The following is a 19,740-nucleotide window of genomic DNA, read 5'->3' on the forward strand; positions in this document are numbered from 1 at the left end:
ACTACTGGCCATTAAAATTGCTACACCAAGAAGAAATGCATACGATAAACGGGTATTCATTGGACAAATATATTATACTAGAACCGACATGTGATTACATTTTCACGCAATTTGGTTGCATAAATCCTGAGAAATCAGTACCCAGAACAACCACCTCTGGCCGTAATAACGGCCTTGATGCGCCGGGGCACTAAATCAAACAGAGCTTGGATGGCGTGTACAGGTACAGCTGCCCATGCAGCTTCATCACGATACCACAGTTCATCAAGAGTAGAGACTGGCGTATTGTGACGAGCCAGTTGCTCGGCCACCATTGACCAGACGTTTTCAATTGGTGGAGATCGGGAGAATGTGCTGGCCAGGGCTGCAGTCGAACGTTTTCTGTATCCAGAAAGGCCCGTACAGGACCTGCAACATGTGGTCGTACATTCCTGCTGAAATGTAGGGTTTCGCAGGGATCGAATGAAGGGTAGAGCCACGGGTCGTAACACATCTGAAATGTAACATTCAATGTTCAAAGTGCCGTCAATACGATCAAGAGGTGACCGAGACGTGTAACCAGTGGCACCCCATACGATCACGCTGGGTGATACGCCAGTATGGCGATGACGAATACACGCTTCCAATGTGCGTTCACCGCAATGTCGCCAGACACGAATGCGACCATGCTGTAAACAGAACCTGGATTCATCCGAAAAAATGACGTTTTGCCATTCGTGCACCCAGGTTCGTCGTCGAGTACACCATCGCAGGCGCTCCTGTCTGTGATGCAGCGTCAAGGGTAACCGCAGCCATGGTCTCCGAACTGATAGTCCATGCTGCTGCAAACGTCGTCGAACAGTTCGTGCAGATGGCTGTTGTCTTGCAAACGTCCCCATCTGTTGACTCAGGGATCGAGACGTGGCTGCACGATCCGTTACAGCTATGCGCATAAGATGCCTGTCATCTCGACTACTATTGGTACGAGGCCGTTGGGATCTAGCACGGCGCTCCGTATTACCTTCCTGAACCCACCGATTCCATATTCTGGTAACAGTCATTGGATCTCGACCAATGCGAGCAGCAATGTCGCGATACGATAAACCGCAATCGCGGTAGGCTACAATCCGACCTTTATCAAAGTCGGAATCGCGTTGGTAAGCATTTCTCCTCCTTACACGAGGCATCACAACAACGTTTCACCAGGCAACGCCGGTCAACTGCTGTTTGTGTATGAGAAATCGGTTGGAAACTTTCCTCATCTCAGCACGTCGTAGGTGTTGCCACCGCCACCAACCTCGTGTGAATGCTCTGAAAAGCTAATCACTTACATATGACAGCATCTTCTTCCTGTCGGTTAAATTTCGCGTCTGTAGCACGTAATCTTGGTGGTGTAGCAATTTTAATGGCCAGTAGTGTAGAACATAATAGAAGATTTAACAACAGTGCACACAACATGCTGAGGAAATAAGATGAGACTGACTAACCTCAGTGGAGTCTTCAGCAGCCTCTGCAGGCCCATTAGCGGCTACAATTGTGACTGAAGTAGGGGTCGTGGTGGTGGTGGTGGTGGTTGTGGTGGTGGTCTTGCCCTTGTTGGTCGCGGCCTTGGCTGGTTGCTGAACAGTCGTGCTAGTTGGCTCTGGGACCGCTGTGGTCGTGGTGGTGGTGACGGTCGAGGAGGTGGTGGTGGTGTTGGCGGCCGGTCGGCGGCGGAAGGAGGTGGCGGTGGGGGCGGCCGGCGCCGGCTTGGTCTTGGAGGGTGGCTGCCGTGTCAGCGCGGGCAACAGCTGCACTCCGTCTGGCTCCGCAGTTCGGTTCGCCTTCACTGGCGGGGGTACAGTCGTGGTCGTGGTGGTCGTTTTAGGCGGCTTCTTGGTCGCCGTCACAGCCGCTGCAGTAGTGCTCGTGGACGTGGTCCTGCTGGTGGTGGTGGTGGTGGTGCTCTGAGGTCTGGGCGTCGAAGTCGCAGTGGCAGCAGTTGCCAGCTTCGATGGATTGGCAGGCCTGCTGAAAAGTGTCAAAGAGCATGCGAGTTCAGCGCCACGGCTAGTGGATGATGCTGGAAAGTTTCCTTCTTAAGGCCCCCATATACAGGAGGACCACACGGCCGACTCTCTCGCCGATAGGGATCACTCCGACCCTTTCGCATGTGTGTATGATGGGCTCGTGGTCTTGTCTGTGATATGGGTCGGTCAGTTTCACTGGCAGATCTCTACCTGTTTCCCCCAACTGGTACCTGCCATCTCACACTCCATCGGTGTGGACAGGTAGAGTGAGGCAAGGAGTGTCACCCATACTCCGATGGGTCTGCGAGGAGAGTGGCAGATAAGCAGATAAGTGGGTCTGTGAGTGGGTGGCTTAAGAGAGCACACAGCTGATTCTGTAGCGCTGCTGCTAGTGCAGATGCTTTACAGTGCAGTTATAATCAAACTGAGTGCTGCAGTGAAAGCTGTATACAGTGCAGGATGCTGAAATATCGTAGGTTTGTTCGTTAATTGGCGCGCTCATTGAGTATGCTGAAAAAAATAATAGTTCCACTATGCACCAGCAGGCCAGGGTGGCCGAGCGGTTCTAGGCGCTACAGTCTGGAACCGCGCGACCGCTACGTCGCAGGTTCGAATCCCGCCTCGGGCATGGCTGTTTGTGATGTCCTTAGGTTTAAGTAGTTCTACGTTCTAGGGAACCTCAGCAGTTAAGTCCCGTAGTGCTCAGAGACATTTGACCCATTTATGCACCATGTGAAAATATGGCTCTGTAAGCAGTCAGAATGTGGTGTTGGTGTAGGAATGTGGAGAAACCATCAAACACAAGATAGTGGTGGTTCCAGCACGTTTATTAGGATATGGTCTTATGCTACAACATGTGTTCAGTATGGTCTCACGAGTCAGCAACATGTTGTTGTTGTTGTTGTGGTCTTCAGTCCTGAGACTGGTTTGATGCAGCTCTCCATGCTACTCTATCCTGTGCAAGCTTCTTCATCTCCCAGTAGTTACTGCAACCTACATCCTTCTGAATCTGCTTAGTGTATTCATCTCTTGGTCTCCCTCTACAATTTTTACCCTCCATACTGCCCTCCAATGCTAAATTTGTGATCCCCTGATGCCTCAGTACACGTTCTACCAACCGATCCCTTCATCTAGTCAAGTTGTGCCATAAAATCCTCCCCAATTCTATTCAATACCTCCTCATTAGCTATGTGATCTACCCATCTAATCTTCAGCATTCTTCTGTAGCACCATAGTGCATGCGTAACAAAGCTGGTCGACAGTTGCTTGCAGCATATCCAATGTAGTCAGACTGATATGTCGTCGCATGCTATCGTTCAGATAAGGGAGTGTCTGGATACAACCATCATAGACACGATCTTTCACATACGACCAGGAGCCACACATCTTGGAATTGCCTAGACAGGATGTGGTCATTACCTAAGCTTTCTAAAAGTTAATATTTCACCTGGCAAACGACATGTGGTGTTGCCCAATCTTGCATCAAAATCGTGGTGTAGATATGGTTAATTACTTGCAAAGCTGAAATCATGTGCTCTGTATAACGTGCAGATGTCGCTGTACACATAACAAACCCACGAGTTGCCATCTTCTCGAAGAAAAACAGACCTAGGATGAAGGAGCTTGTGAAGCAACACCACACAGTCACATAAGCTGACTGCATTGGATGTTCCTGCACAACATGTGGTGGAGTAGAACACTATATGCGCCATTTATGTGCTTTCACAGCATCGTGCAGAATAAAGTGTGCTTCGTCTGTCCATAGAATATTGCCTGGACACATGTCATTTCCATATATGCCAAAAAAAAAAAAACCGAAGAGAAAAGTTACGGCGTTGCAGCCTGTCTTTAGTCTTCATTTGGTACACATTCTGAATCTTGTAGCGTAATATGCGCCGCGAAATTTTTTTAACTGTTGACCAGGTGAGAGACAATTCCCATGACGCAGCTCGGCCACTGGCTGAAAAATTAGAGGCATGTGCTCCACATGCTACAGCAATTTCATCAACAACCGCCATGGGAGTGGGCCACCCCCTCCCTGCTGCACCGCTTAATTCACCTGTTTCTTCAGATTTCTTGGTCATATTCTTTAGGCCATTTATTGACATGGGGGCTCTTCGCAGCCGTCGGGGATAGTCCCGCAATACAGTGTTGCTATAATTGCCGTTCTGACAAAACAACAGTAGCATCAGTGCAAGGTCTCTTCAATAGCCATAGTGTTCCCTACGGAATACTTCAACCTCCTTAACGATTTACACCTACAGTCACTGCACAAAAGACATCAACACGCATCGCCAAGCAGCAGACAGCATACCGATCTCAAAAAAGCCAACATTTTACATTCTGACTGCTTACCGAGCCGTATTTTCATCTGGTGGCAGAAAGTAGAACAACTATTTTTGCAGCGTACTCCGCGAGCGCACCGATTAATGAACATACCTATGATGTTTCGGCGTCTTCCGATGTGTGCAGCCCGTGCTTCAGTACTCGGAACACATGCAGTTTAGTTAGAACATCCGGGTACATCAAAAAAGAATCAGCAGTGGCCAAAATGGGAAGGGTGATCGCCAACCTGATTGATGTCCACTCATTCATTTCGGTATTGGTCTAAGCACTTCTCGAACGAATTGCTTTCAAACGATGTATTCAAAAGCGTGTCTCAGCATTCTATTGTACCCACTATCAGTTCACAGGCTAAGATTTCGCGAGTTGTATGCTCACATAAAGAAGAACACAACATGAAAGCACGGTTTCTCTTTTCTTGCTAACCTTGTTCCTTATTGAATGATTTGTTTATTTAGCTATTTATTTCAAATTTAAAGATGTGTTGGCTCTGAGCACTATGGGACTCAACTGCTGAGGTCATTAGTCCCCTAGAACTTAGAACTAGTTTAACCTAAGGACAGCACAAACATCTATGCCCGAGGCAGGATTCGAACCTGCGACCGTAGCGGTCTTGCGGTTCCAGATTGCAGCGCCTTGAACCGCACGGCCTCTTCGGCCGGCTTAAAGATGTAGATAACTGATATTTTCAAATAAGTCGTATATATTACAATTTTCGTTTGCCATCTTTCTTGTAGTTGTTTGTTATGTTTTTATCTGTATCATTTGACACAGAATAAATACTTTTTTTTAAATAACAAATAATTTGAGCTTGAAATATAAATAAGATTCTGTTGTAAAAATTTTTCATTTATTTGTGGCAGGGTTACATAGCAACCGGTTTTGAATTATTTCAGAATAAAAACAGTCTTGGTCGCCAAGTTATTTAATGTCAATAACGCGTTTCACCCTTTCTGGCACCATCATATTGTGTAAAAGTAGCTGGATATGTAACTCATCCGTCGTAAATCTATACAAAATGAAAAACAAACGTAAAAGTAATTTGATGTGTATCCCATTTGTCACAGAAACACATAAAATGAAAAGTGGATCTTTTTATGACGTATGGGTTACATCTCCACTTACTTTTACGTCCATTTTCCATTCTGTATAGATTTACGACGGATGGATTACATATCCAGCTACTTTTACACAATCTTATGATGCCTCAGAAAGGTTAAACGCATTATTGACATTAAATAACTTTGGAACCAATACTGCTTTTATTCTGAAAAAAATTTGTTGCTTCAAGAAGAATATAAAAAGATGATAGGATAGAGGAGAGATGTATTAGTGCCATCTCCGACTCTTACTGGTGGTGAATACCTCGTAATTTTTTCTTCAAGCCGTCGACTGCCAGTCACAACAAAATATTTTATAGTTAGTAGCAGAGAAATGGTATTACTAACCCTATGCCTTAGCATTAGGTATTCATCCATGTACAACCCTGGTTGCTTCCTTGACCAGATTGTCGTCACCTTAGATTACATTGACTCTAGTGTTAACTATCCTTAACTATTATTCGACTTATATGTACAATTTGTCGCTGGATTTTGGCACGTTATGCCTGATTCATAATTCTATGTGTTATATTTGCTGTTAATATCATATTCGTCCTCCTACTGCGGTCTCTCTTCAGTGTCACTGTTTTCATAGTCACTGTGGGTGTCCCTGTCCACCTTCGCGAGATTGTTTTCACGTTGCATACAGGAATCTCTATTACGCTGTGTCCGCAGGTACTCTTTATGTGTTGGTTTTGAAATACTATCTGTTAATACATTTAACTTTGTCCATTCTTCGCAGTTTCTTATTGCCGTTTACGTATGTACTTATGTGTCTAAGTGTAGTGCGCCGGCCGGTGTGGCCGAGCGGTTCTAGGCGCTTCAGTCTGGAACCGCGCGACCACTACAGCCGCAGGTTCGAATCCCGCCTCGGGCATGGATGTGTGTGATGTTCTTAGGTTAGTTAGGTTTAAGTAGTTCTAAGTTCTTGTGCTCAGAGCCATTTGAACCATTTGAAGTGTAGTGCATGTCCATTGTTCGCTTATTGCTCGCAGTGTGTCCTGGGGAACATTCTTCCACAAGTGTGCATGTAGAACTGTCTCACACTCACACGGTTTAAGTGCATGGGTTAAGGTCTGTAAGCAGTTAAGAAATGTATCTTACCGTAGGCGCGGTCGATATGTTCCCGTATGTCAGGGAGGAAGCCGTACAGTCTACATCCCTTATCATTTACTTCCCGGTCGTCTTGCCGTGTATCCCAACCTCACCTTCTCCTTGTGGAGAGTAAATGCAGGAGAGCTGCCCCCACTTTCACTTCCTTTCTCTCGTTCATTTCGCGTCCATTGTGTACCCGTGTAAGCACTTGTGGTGTGCGTACTGTAAGACCTTCGGTACACACACCATCAGATTATTTGACTTTTCGCTCTAACGAAGTAGGCGAGTGTCAGCAATATGTCTCGTGGTCTTATCGTGGCGTGTTTATCTTCTGCCGTTAGGTCAGACGATAGAAATGCCACTTGCACACTTAGAGTAGCAGATTGACGGTGACCAACTTTAAACAGAACTTGATTAATTTTCACACACATTTATTAAAATAATAACAAATATAGACATACGTAACTTGATTCTGGGTGCTGTTTACAATTGACAATCTGAAGTTCCTTTGGTGTTGGTACGTTAATCTTATTCTCATGTATCTCTGATACTTGACAAAGTGTCTATACATTTATCTTCATGGCTATGTACAGGAATATGATAATCTTATTAGGCGCATACTGAAACTTGACTATAGACTGGTACAGACTAATGCAGACAAATACAAACTAATGCAGACTGACTAATCGGAGGTCTGTACACTCGTTATATTACCTCGAGCGTTCAGGTATCACTGCGCGAGTGTGATCTGGGAGGAGAAAAGGTTCTACGTTAACAGCAATCTCATTGGCTGCATTACATATTAATACGCGGATCGGCGGAAGCAGAATTTGGTCCGTCTCTAAGGCAGCGCCATCTCGTAGTGCGGAGACAGATGAGCGATGCGCCTGCACTGTTGTGCTTAGCGGGGCGCGCTCTAGTGGGAAAGTTGTGTACGCGCTGGCTACGCGGAACTATGTACACAACAGCACTGCTAGCCAGAAATGTATTGCTGGAAAGATTGCCAGACAACAGTAGTCATCAATGTTCCTCTACATATGGTCAGGATTTGCGTGGCCGCAATGTTCCTGGACAACATCACCGGGGCACACTGAGGTGACGAAAGTCGGGGGATAGCTCCTAATACCGTGTCGGACCCCGTTCTGTCCGGCGTATTGCAGCAACTGGACGTGACCTGGACTCTGTAAGTCGCTCAAATTCCACTGCAGAAATACTGAGCCACGTTGCCTGTATAGCCTTTCATAATTGCGAAAGTGTTGCCTCTGCAGGATTTTATGCACCAACTGACTTGTCGATTATGTCCCATGTTCGATGAGATTCATGTAGGACTTTCTAGGCGGCAAAATCATTCGCTCGAATTGTCCAGAATGTGGCGAAAAATTGTGACCCAGTGACATGGAGCATTGTCATTCATAAAAATTCCACCATTTTTTGGGAACATGAAGTTCATGAATGGCTGCAGATGGTCTTCAAGTATCCTAACGTAACCGTTTCCAGTCAGTGATCGTTTGCGTTGGACCAGAAGACCCAGGTCATTCCATGTAAACACAGCCCACACCGTTATGGAGCCACCACCAGCTTGCACAGTGTATTGTTGACAACTTCGGTCCACGGCTTCATGAGGTCTGCACCACACTCGAACCCCGTCATCAGTGCTTACCAGCTGAAATCGGGACTTAGCTGACTATGCCACGGTTTTCTCATAGTCTAGGGTCTAAGCTACACGGTCATGAGCCAGGGAGAGGAGCTGCACGCGATGTCGTGTCGTTAGTCTGCTGCCATACCCCAACCGCCAAATATCGCTGTACATATCACATTGATTGTCTGTTAACACTGACAATGCCACGTAAACGCCGCTGCTCTCGGTCGTTAAGTGAAGGCCGTCGGCGACTGCCTTATGTGTGGTGAGAGGTAACGCCTGAAATCTGGTATTTTCGGCGTGCTCTTGACACTGTCGATCTCGGAACATTGCATTCCCTAACGATTTCCGTAATGGAATGTCCCACGCGTCTAGCTCTATCTACCAATCTGTGTTCTGTCAACACCTGCTTTCTTTGGGATTGGAATTATTATATTTTTTTTCTTCGCCTGTCTCATACATCTTGCTCACCAGATGGTAGAGTTTTGTCAGGACTGACTCTCCCATGGCTGTTAGTAGTTCTAATAGAATGTTGTTTACTCCCGCGGCCTTGTTTCGACTTAGGTCTTTCAGTGCTCTGTCAAACTCTTCACACAGTATCATATCTCCCATTTCAGCTTCATCTACCTCCTCTTCCATTTCCATAATATTATACTCAAGAACACCACCCCTGTACAGACGCTCTATTTACTCGTTCCACCTTTCTGCTTTCCCTATTTTGCTTAGAACTGGGTTTCCATCTGAGCTCTTGATATTCATGCAAGTGGTTCTCTTTTCTCCTAAGGTCTCTTTAATTTTCCTGTAGGCGGTATCTATCTTACCCCTCATGAGATAAGCCTCTACATCGTTACATTTGTCCTCTAGCCATCCCTGCTTAGCCACTTTGCACTTCCTGTCGATCTCATTTTTGAGACGTTTGTATTCCTTTTTGCCTGCTTCACTTGCTGCATTTTTGTATTTTCTCCTTTCACCAATTAAATTCAGTATCTCCTCTGTTACCCAAGGATTTCTACTAGCCCTCGTCTTTTTACCTATTTGATCCTCTGCTGCCTTCACTATTTCATTCCTCAAAGCTACCCATTCTTCTTCTACTGTATTTCTTTCCCCCATTCCTGTCAATTGTTCTCTTATGCTCTCCCTGAAACTCTGTACAACCTCTGGTTCTTTCAGTTTATCCAGGTCCCATCTCCTTAAAATCTCACCTTTTTGCAGTTTCTTCAGTTTTAATGTACAATTCATAACCAATAGATTGTGGTCAGAGTCCACATCTGCCCCTGGAAATGTCTTACAATTTAAAATCTGGTTCCTAAATCTGTGTCTTACCATTATACAATCTATCTGAAACCTTTTAGTGTCTCCAGGGTTCCTCCATGTATACAACCTTCTTTCATGATTCCGCGTTCAGAGTCTGTTAATTGCCGCCGTGCGCCCATAATCGCGTCCGGAACTTTTACACGTGAATCACCTGAATACAAATGACAGCTCTGTCAATACACTGCCCTTTTATACCTTGTGTGTGCGATACTACCGTCTTCTGTATAATTGCATATGGCCGTCCCGTGACCCTTGTCATCTCAATGTAGTGTGGCTTGTGTAAACCCTTCTAGCTGGAAATGTACCACCGCAAACATTGCTGGGCGACAGTGGCTGTCGATGTTGCTGTACGTGTGGCTCCAATTTGAGTGGCCACAGTGTTGCCAGGCAGCATCATGGGGATATATTCTCGGTAATGTAGAATTTTTAATGTCTCAGCATCACACCTTTGGACGAAACTGACACATATTATACGATGTCACTACACGTGTACCTCACTGCGACTGGACTAGTAATTTATAACTGAGCCGAGTTGGTTCATCTTGCAGAAAAGCAGCAATAGCGGACGGGGTAACAAACTATCTGTACATGAGTGTACTGCATTATTTTGTGGACATGTCTGTAGGCTGCGAATGCATTATTTCGACAGTTTACAATTAGAGAGCGTGTTTGCAGAGCGTTTTACATGCATTATTTTGACAATTTACGAGTTGTTTGGGTGTCTGAACATCAGTGTACTGCATTATTTCGGTAGCAGTTTGCAGGCCTGTAGCCTATTTACTGTGACCGCAAGCACCTCAGGACGATTGTTTGGGTCAGCATAATGCGAGGGTTGGAACTTAAATAGTGGCAACTATTTAAACTATTTATTTAGAATAGATACAAAAGAGTTACATGGTTGCACCTGTTACTGTCCTTCAAAGTAGTCACCAGCGCTGTGCAGAATCTGTTGCCAGCGACGTAGAGAGCGTAGTATACCGTTAGCAGAGCCTGTTATGTTGATGGTGCGAATGGAGCGGTCTACTGCCTGTTGAATCTCTGGAACAGTTCTAAAGCGAATGCTTCGGAATAAAATCAAAGTCATAAGGACTTAAGGCCGCGGAGTATGGTGGGTGATACAGTACTTCCCAGTCCCATCGACCGAACAAAGTGGCCACAACTTGCGCTGTATCCGCCCGTGCATTGTCGTGCAAAATGATGGATGGGTTGCTCACAAACTGACTCCGCTTCTTTCGCAAAGCTGGTACAGTAATACTGCACATTGACGGTCTGCCGTAGATGAACGTAATGCGTTAGAATAACATCATCACAGTCGTACACGAGAATCACCATAACTGTAGACCGCTCCGTTCGCACCATCAACAGAACAGGCTCTGCTAACGGTATAGTACGCCTTCCACATCGCTGGCAACGGATTCTACACAACCTGGTGACTACTTTGAAGGACAGTAACGAGTGCAAACACGTAACTCTTTTATATCGATTGTCAATAAATATTTGCCACTATCTAATTTCGAACCCTCGTAAATAACCTACATGAAATCCGTCCCAAAATAAATTTTTCCAACTTCCCACTTGTTGTGTACATAGCTCCGCGTAGTCAGCGCGTACACAACTTTCCCAATAGAGCGCGCCCCGCTAAGCACAACATCGCAGGCGTAGCGCTCGTCCGTCTCCGCACTACGAGATGGCGCTGTCTTAGAGACCAAATTCTGCTTCCGCCGATCCACGTATTAATATGTAACGCAGCCAATGAGATTGCCGCTAACGTAGAACCTTTTCTCCTCACGGATCACACTCGCGCAGTGATACCTGAACGCGCGAGGTACTATAACGAGTGTACAGACCTCCGATTAGTCAGTCTGCATTTGTCTGCATTAGTCTATAATCAAGTTTCAGTCTGCGCCTAATAAGATTATCATGTTCCTGTACATAACCATGAAGAGAAATGTATAGACACTTCGTTAAGTATCAGAGATATGTGAGAATAAGATTAACGTACCATGACCAAAGGAACTTCAGATTGTCAATTGTAAATAGCATCCAGAACCAAGTCAAGTTATTTTTATGCTTGTTATTATTTTAATAAATGTGTGTGAAAATTAATCAAGTTATGTTTAAAGTTGGTCACCGTCAATCTGCTACTGTAAGCGTGCAAGTGGCATTTCTATCGTCTGACCTAACGGCAGAAGATAAACACGCCACGATAAGACCACGAGACATATTGCTGACACTCGCCTACTTCGTTACAGCGAAAAGTCAAATAATCTGATGGTGTGTTTACCGAAGGTCTTACAGTACGCACACCACACCACTGAAAGAAATAAGTAAAGTACACTGCTTTCTCTCCAGCAGCTGGATACACACTAAATCCTTTTCCTGCCGTTTTTCCCCTGACCGCCAACTTGGATTACGTCATAGGAGGGACGACAGCGCTCTCTGGTGGTGGTACTGTGTATGAGGTCAGCTGGACTCCAGAAATCATGAAGAACACACTGGATGGTGCTATTGCTTATGCTCAATCTTATGCTTGTTTAAATAAACACTGCATGCAAAATAAAGACTTACGTTGGATGACTTAGGTTAGTGGAGGTAGCCCAAGTGATTTTCTCTCCAAAATTTTCCCGCCTTTTTTTAGGTTAGTGGAGGTAGCCCAATTGACATATTATACGGTGTCGCCATATGTGTACCGCACTGCGAGTGGACTAGTAATTTATAACCGAGACGAGCTGGTTCATCTTGCACAAAAGCAGCAACAGCGGACGAGGTAAGAAAGGCGCTCACCTGTGCAGCAGCGGCCTAAACTGCTGGACGAACTTGTTGTTGGCCGCGGTGGAAGGCGGCGGCCGGGGAGTCTGGCTGCCCCCGGGGGCCGGCTTCCTGCCGCCTGCGGGCTTCTGCGGGGGTGGCGCTGCAGTCGTACTCGCGGCCGCGCCGGTTCCCGCCCCCGCCACCGCCCCCGCCCCCGGCCTGCCGCTGCCGGCACCGTTCTTCTTGTTCTTGGCGGGCGCCGCGGTCGTGGTCGTGGTCGTAGCAGGGTCCTCTGGAGGTGGCGACGAGTTGCTCCCACTCAGCAGTACCCAGGTCGAGATTCCTGAAAATGTCGTTAGCACCGTGTCGAAACTCTTTTTTTCCGAAACTGACATACAGCACTCAGTATTGGGCGAGTTCCTCAAGTGTCACCCCTAAGACTCTCGGATGCTCGGAAGGCAATATGACTGCCATTTTTGACTCCGAGCAGCCTATTTCGAGACTCGAGTTTTCAGTACACGAGGCGCTGCCTTACAGTCTCTTACCAGTGACAGACAAAACGGCTATAGTGTTGGAAATTTCCTATCGTTATACAACTTTTCTTTAATAGGGACTGCATGGAGAACACATTAAATTCGAGACATTAACGCATACTCAAGACACACAAATTCAAAACATTAATATAAAATATAACGTTCTTCTTTTGTTCAATTGTAAAATATAAACTTTCACAGGCGGAAGTGCCACAATTAATAATGCCGTGGTCGAATGGATTTCACATTTAAACCCAACGTTTCGTCTCCATTAATGGACATTTTTAAGGGGGTCGTAGCTTCTTTGTCTGTCTGATTGGGCACGTTATGACAGCACAAGAGAAAGCTTGAAAAAACGGAACACGGCGGTAATATAGAAATCCACCTGGAAGGTACAAGATCACCTAAAAATTGGCCAAAGATGCTCGCCGACTGTTGGAAAAAACAGATATTGTAGTTCTGCGGATGTGTAAGTGGATCCTAAAAAAATAAGGATAAAAAAGAGGACTAGAAGAGCACGAGAGCAATTGGAGAAGGAGTTAGATTGGCAGATCAGCTGTTGTGGACCGTACTCTGCAGCCAGGATCCCACCACCACGTTCATTTTGATAGCACTCAAGTACTGGCAGCCACAAGAAGATACCATGAAAGGCAGTACAGAGACGACAAGGTGGGAGGGAGGTGGAAGTGAAACTGAATGATTTCTGGATTCTTGTTCTGAAGAAGATGACCAGTCTTCCACCCTGGAGTAATAGCAACAGCGGACGACGGCAATCGACAACGGCCAATTGCACCTGGGTAGTCAAATCACGTGACATCACGCCACTGCGCTGGAGCACATGTAAACTAAATTTTGCTACAGTCAATAGCCAGCCAGAATGTGCATTCAACATTAAAAGGGGCTACAGTCCCCCTCGAAAATGTCCTCTGCAGATGGGGACGAAACGTTGGGTTAAGTGTGAAATCTGTCCGAAACACTGTATAGTAGCCCAAAATATTTCATTAATTGTTTCCTTTGTTTGTCAACTATTTAAATAATTCACTCCGAATTATCTTAATATGTATACCAATGCGCTGTAAACACAACAAGTAGTGCCACCCGTTGGTGGCATAGGGAATTACGTAAATGCTGTTATTTTCTCTGTGTAAAGCTGTAATTTTGTTTCTTATTTTTTATGGCATTTTTCTTAAAAGCTTAAATAATATACAACTCGTAGAGTGTGTGGTATAAAGTAAAATTTATATACTAACAGTTAAAATGCATATGTAAATGCTTTTGTTACATATGTAAATGCATTTGAAAAAGAACTGCACTGAATAGGCCAAAGATACCATTGAACACTTGCAGCCTGTTGTTGGCAGTGAGAGAGTCAATGTGAAGTGGATGTAAGTGTGCATGCACGTGGTCTCAAAGGAAAGCACGTGCTTGATACGTATGTGAAGGGGGCACCCTTCAGCTGAGTGCTCTACACTGTTGCTCTAACGCCTACTTGCGAGCTTGCACAATCTGAATGGTGTCGAAGAAATTGCTTGTCCACAGGCGCCTGGCAATCTGCCAACGTTTAGCTCCGTACAGGTACATTTTTAAAGTGCTCAACAAAGACGCAACGACAGCACCAAGGGTCTTGCCAGTATGGTCGGGTTTTGGAAGGAAACTTTGCCAATTTCTTCGTGCATGTGTTGATGTCGCACACCCTCCTACCTCCTCTGTGATTAAAGCAAACGGGGACAAGAGGGCTGAAAAAGCGTAAATATCATTTGCTGCTCGGGATCACGTTCATATTTCGTAAAATGGTTTTGAATCTTCCCTACTGGTTCCACCCCATTTACCAGAGCAGCAGAGTGTCAGCAGTTGGAATGACTCTCAAGAACGCCGTTTTATTTCACGCCGCACTGCAAACTGTCGTTTTCGGCCGCGAAATGTATGAGAATCAATGACCCAAGGGGAGAGATAGTTCCATTGACACTCATTATGCCAGTCGTTAAGGCCTTTTCATGTCGATTCTGAGCAGTGATGCATCCGAAATGTTTTCGTTGGCTACCTGCAAGAAAATCATTTCAATGCTAGACGTTGTAGTTCCGACCTCCATCACAGAAGCATGAGGGAAGGGGTGAGATGTGACGCTGGATAGAACTGTGCTGCAGTTTGGGGTTAATTTGACATCAGTAACCCACAGGATATCAATGATACGATTCGCTGATGACATTGCTATCCTGAGTGAAAGTGAAGAAGAATTAAATGATCTGCTGAACGGAATGAACAGTCTAATGAGTACACAGTATGGTTTGAGAATAAATCGGAGGAAGACGAAGGTAATGAGAAGTAATAGAAATGAGAACAGCGAGAAACTTAACATCAGGATTGATGGTCACGAAGTCAATGAAGTTAAGGAATTCTGCTACCTAGGCAGTAAAATAACCAATGACGGACGGAGCAAGGAGGACATCAAAAGCAGACTCGCTATGGCAAAAAAGGCATTTCTGGCCAAGAGAAGTCTACTAACATCAAATACCGGCCTTAATTTGAGGAAGAAATTTCTGAGGATGTACGTCTGGAGTACAGCATTGTATGGTAGTGAAACATGGACTGTGGGAAAACCGGAACAGAAAAGAATCGAAGCATTTGAAATGTGGTGCTATAGACGAATGTTGAAAATTTGGTGGAGTGATAAGGTAAGGAATGAGGAGGTTCTACGCAGAATCGGAGAGGAAAGGAATATGTGGAAAACACTGATAAGGAGAAGGGACAGGATGATAGGACATCTGCTAAGACATGAGGGAATGACTTCCATGGTACTAGAGGGAGCTGTAGAGGGCAAAAACTGTAGAGAAAGACAGAGATTGAAATACGTCCAGCAAATAATTGAGGACGTAGGTTGCAAGTGCTACTCTGAGATGAAGAGGTTAGCACAGGAAAGGAATTCGTGGCGGGGCGCATCAAACCAGTCAGTAGACTGATGAAAAAAAAAAAAAAAATCCAACCACATTACACCTCACATGAGTTGGACGCTTTTTTTCGTACGTGCCGACACATTGATGTTTAAAGTGTTGGCGAACCCGAGGGTGACCTGGCAGGGCGTCACTCTGTTGCAGCATTACAGGGGAAGATTTTTGGCACCTTTGAGCCAAATTTCGAACTTCTGCGCCGTAAGAGGAGAAGCGATGCGGTTTCAAAAATGTGACCTTTTAATTCTTTTGCACAATGTAGTTATCTTCACGATCCGTTTCCTGAAGTTGTCGACGGCGCTGGACGAAAGTAGCTCGCTTTATTTTTGAAGATAAATCCAACGTTGCGAACCACTACATTCTAGGTCTTAATGTCAATATATGTGCCCCTGCCATCCATGTTCATTTTCCCCAAGAACAAAAAAATGAACCTCATGAAAGCAAATACTCCTGTTTCATCGATCCAGATACGAGGGGCGTTCAAAAAGTAATGCAACACCCCCCCCTTTTTTTTAAGCAGGTTGGTTTTATCCAGATTCCAATACATCATATTAATTATTCCCCACTCTTTGGGCTGCAAAACACTATTTTTCAACTCAGCCTCTATTCGACACAATGGCCTTACTCCAGCTTACTGGAAGGGCCTGTATGCCTGCATTTTTGTGTCCCATCGAGAAAATGAAAAACAAAAATTGCATGAAGATTGCATTCTTCAGTCAAATGTCGATTACACCAAGATATTGTAATGCTGCGTAAAGACTTTTGTTCAAAATTATGTGCATGGAAATGTATATACGAGGATGTACCATAAATTCATAATTATTGTTTCACATCATTCGGTTCATTTTTAAAGATGTTTTCATTCGCAGAGTTACCCTTATCCCAGCGACTACACTCATTCCAAATACTGTCACTATTTAAATGTATAAAAGTGCGAAACTGCAGCACAGTTCTATCCAGCTTCACATCTCACCCCTTCCCTCATGCTTCTGTGATGGAAGTCCGAACTACAACGTCTAGCACTGAAATGATTTTCTTGCAGGTAGCCAACGAAAGCATTTCGGATGCATCACTGCTCAGAATCGACATGAAAAGGCCTTAGCGACTGGCATAATGAGTGTCAATGGAACTATCTCTCCCCTTGGGTCATTGATTCTCATACATTTCGCGGCCGAAAACGACAGTTTGCAGTGCGGCGTGAAATAAAACGGCGTTCTTGAAAGTGATTCCAACTGCTGACACTCTGGAATGTAGTTCAACCGCAATTTTTGCTCTGGTAAATGGGGTGGAACCAGTAGAGAAGATTCAAAACCATTTTACGAAATATGAACGTGATCCCGAGGAGCAAATGATATTTACGCTTTTTCAGCCCTCTTGTCCCCCTTTGCTTTAATCACAGAGGAGGTAGGAGGGTGTGCGACATCAACACATGCACGAAGAAATTGCATCTATTGGTCTACGTCAAAGTCTTGCTGAGTAACGTGCTCATCATTCATGTATCGCTTCGTGTGGAGTGCATCCTTCATTGAACCAAACAGTAGGATGTCCTGTGTTAGGTAGTGAGGAACCCATCGGGCACACACTTTTGAGTAGCCCAACTGATGGACCAAAGTGTCAGCACTATCAACGAGACATCCAGTTGAAGAATGAGGTGTTTGAATGTGATCTGTCGATCACCTCGAATGAGAGTGTCCGCACGTTCCTACACTGCAGGAGTCATACTTTGTGCCGCCGGACGGCACGCGGGGGATCATACACGTTTACACGACCTCGCTGCAATGACGACAGGCGCCTCCGTCAATGATTCACCGTGCTTTCGTTCACTACCAGGTCTGTAGACGTTCTGTAGGCGCCTCAGGACATTTGCAATGTTCTGGTTTTCCACCAAAAGAAACTCAATGACGTATCTCTGTCTGGGACACACCTCCAACACAGACACTATTTTGAAGGCTACGTATAGCACCGCCACCTATCGGAACTTCATGAAGCTGTAGGAGCTGAAGCGGGAATATTCCACGTTGTCCCACAAGAAATTCCGAGCTTATTATCCAGAACTTCGCCAGAAAGAAATGTGTTGCATTACTAATTGAACGCCCCACCTCAGACTTCAAGAATATAATAATTCCAATCCCAAAGAAAGCAGGTGTTGACACATGTGAAAATTACCGAACTATCAGTTTAATAAGTCACGGCTGCAAAATACTAACGCGAATTCTTTACAGACGAATGGAAAAACTGGTAGAAGCCGACCTCGGCGAAGATCAGTTGGGATTCCGCAGAAATGTTGGAACACGTGAGGCAATACTGACCATACGACTAATCTTAGAAAATAGATTAAGGAAAGGCAAACCTACATTTCTAGCATTTGTAGACTTGGAGAAAGCTTTTGACAATGTTGACTGGAATACTCTCTTTCAAATTCTGAAGGTGGCAGGGGTAAAATACAGGGAGCGAAAGGCTATTTACAATTTGTACAGACACCACATGGCAGTTATAAGAGTCGAGGAGCATGAAAGGGAAGCAATGGTTGGGAAGAGAGTGAGACAGGGTTGTAGCCCCTCCCCGAAGTTATTCAATCAGGTATATTGAGAAAGCAGTAAAGGAAACAAAAGAAAAATTGGGAGTAGGTATTAAAGTCCGTGGAGAAGAAATAAAAACTTTGAAGTTCGCCGATGACATTGTAATTCTGTCAGAGACAGCAAAGTAGTTGGAGGAGCAGTTGAACGGAATGGACAGTGCCTTGAAAGGAGCATACAAAGTGAACATCAACAAAAGCAAAACGAGGATAATGGAATGTAGTCGAATTAAGTCGGGTGATGCTGAGGGAATTAGACTAGGAAATGAGACACTTAAAGTAGTAAAGGAGTTTTGCTATTTGGGGAGCAAAATAACTGATGATGGTCGAAGTAGAGAGGATATAAAATGTAGACTGGCAACGGCAATGAAAGCGTTTCTGAAGAAGAGAAATTTGTTAACCTCGAGATTTAAGTGTCAGAAAGTCGTTTCTGAAAGTATTTGTATGGAGTGTAGCCATGTATGGAAGTGAAACATGACGATAAATAGTTTAGACAAGAAGAGAATAGAAGCTTTCGAAAAGTGGTGCTACAGAAGAATGCTGAAGATTAGATGGGTAGATCGCGTAACTAATGAGAAGGTATTGAACAGAACTGGGGAGAAGAGGAGTTTGTGTAACAACTTGACAAGAAGAAGGGACCGGTTGGTAGGACATGTTCAGAGGCATCAAGGGATCACCAATTTAGTACTGGAGGGCAGCGTGGAGGGTAAAAATCGTAGAGGGAGACCAAGAGATGAATACAGTAAACAGATTCAGAAGGATGTAGGCTGCAGTAGGTACTGGGAGTTGAAGGAGCTTGCACAGGATAGAGTAGCATGGAGAGCTGCATCAAACCAGTCTCAGGACTGAAGACAACAACAACAACAACAACAACAACCTAGATCTGTTCCATCCAGTCATTTAGACAGTGTTTCCAAGTACCCCGCGACGCGGGCCGCCCACGTACCTGGTTGGGGGCGTGCGGTGCTGCCGCCGCCGCCGCCGCGGGTCCTGTCCAGCAGCTGCTGGACGCGGCGCTCGTCGGCCAGCTCGTGCTCCTCCAGCAGCACGGGTACCGCCTCGCCCTGCCCGCCCCCCTGGCCCTGGCCGTGCTGGAGTTCCGCCTGCGCCCTGAGCTGCTGTACCAGCGGCGGCGTCCTCGTGTCCTCCAGCAGCTGCCCGGCCACCGACGCGATGGACGGCCCCAGCGCCGGAGACCCTCTGCGCGGGGACCAGCGGCGAGTGCCCGCGAGCGCGTTGCTGCTGCTGGCGACACAGTTACAGTCAGTCAACTGTCTGCATATCGGGATGTAATCTAGCCTAACGCATACTAGCAACCCTCGATAGAGTGCATGCAGAATAACGTGGCACGTAGATGAGCACCAAGCGTGGTGGCGCAGCGGTTAGCACACTGGACTCTCATTCGGAAGGACGACGGTTCAATCCTGCGTCCGGCCATCCTGATTTAGGTTTTTCGT

The sequence above is a fragment of the Schistocerca americana genome, chromosome 9 (assembly GCF_021461395.2).
Source record: "Schistocerca americana isolate TAMUIC-IGC-003095 chromosome 9, iqSchAmer2.1, whole genome shotgun sequence".
In the NCBI taxonomy this organism is placed as follows: Eukaryota; Metazoa; Arthropoda; class Insecta; order Orthoptera; family Acrididae; genus Schistocerca; species Schistocerca americana.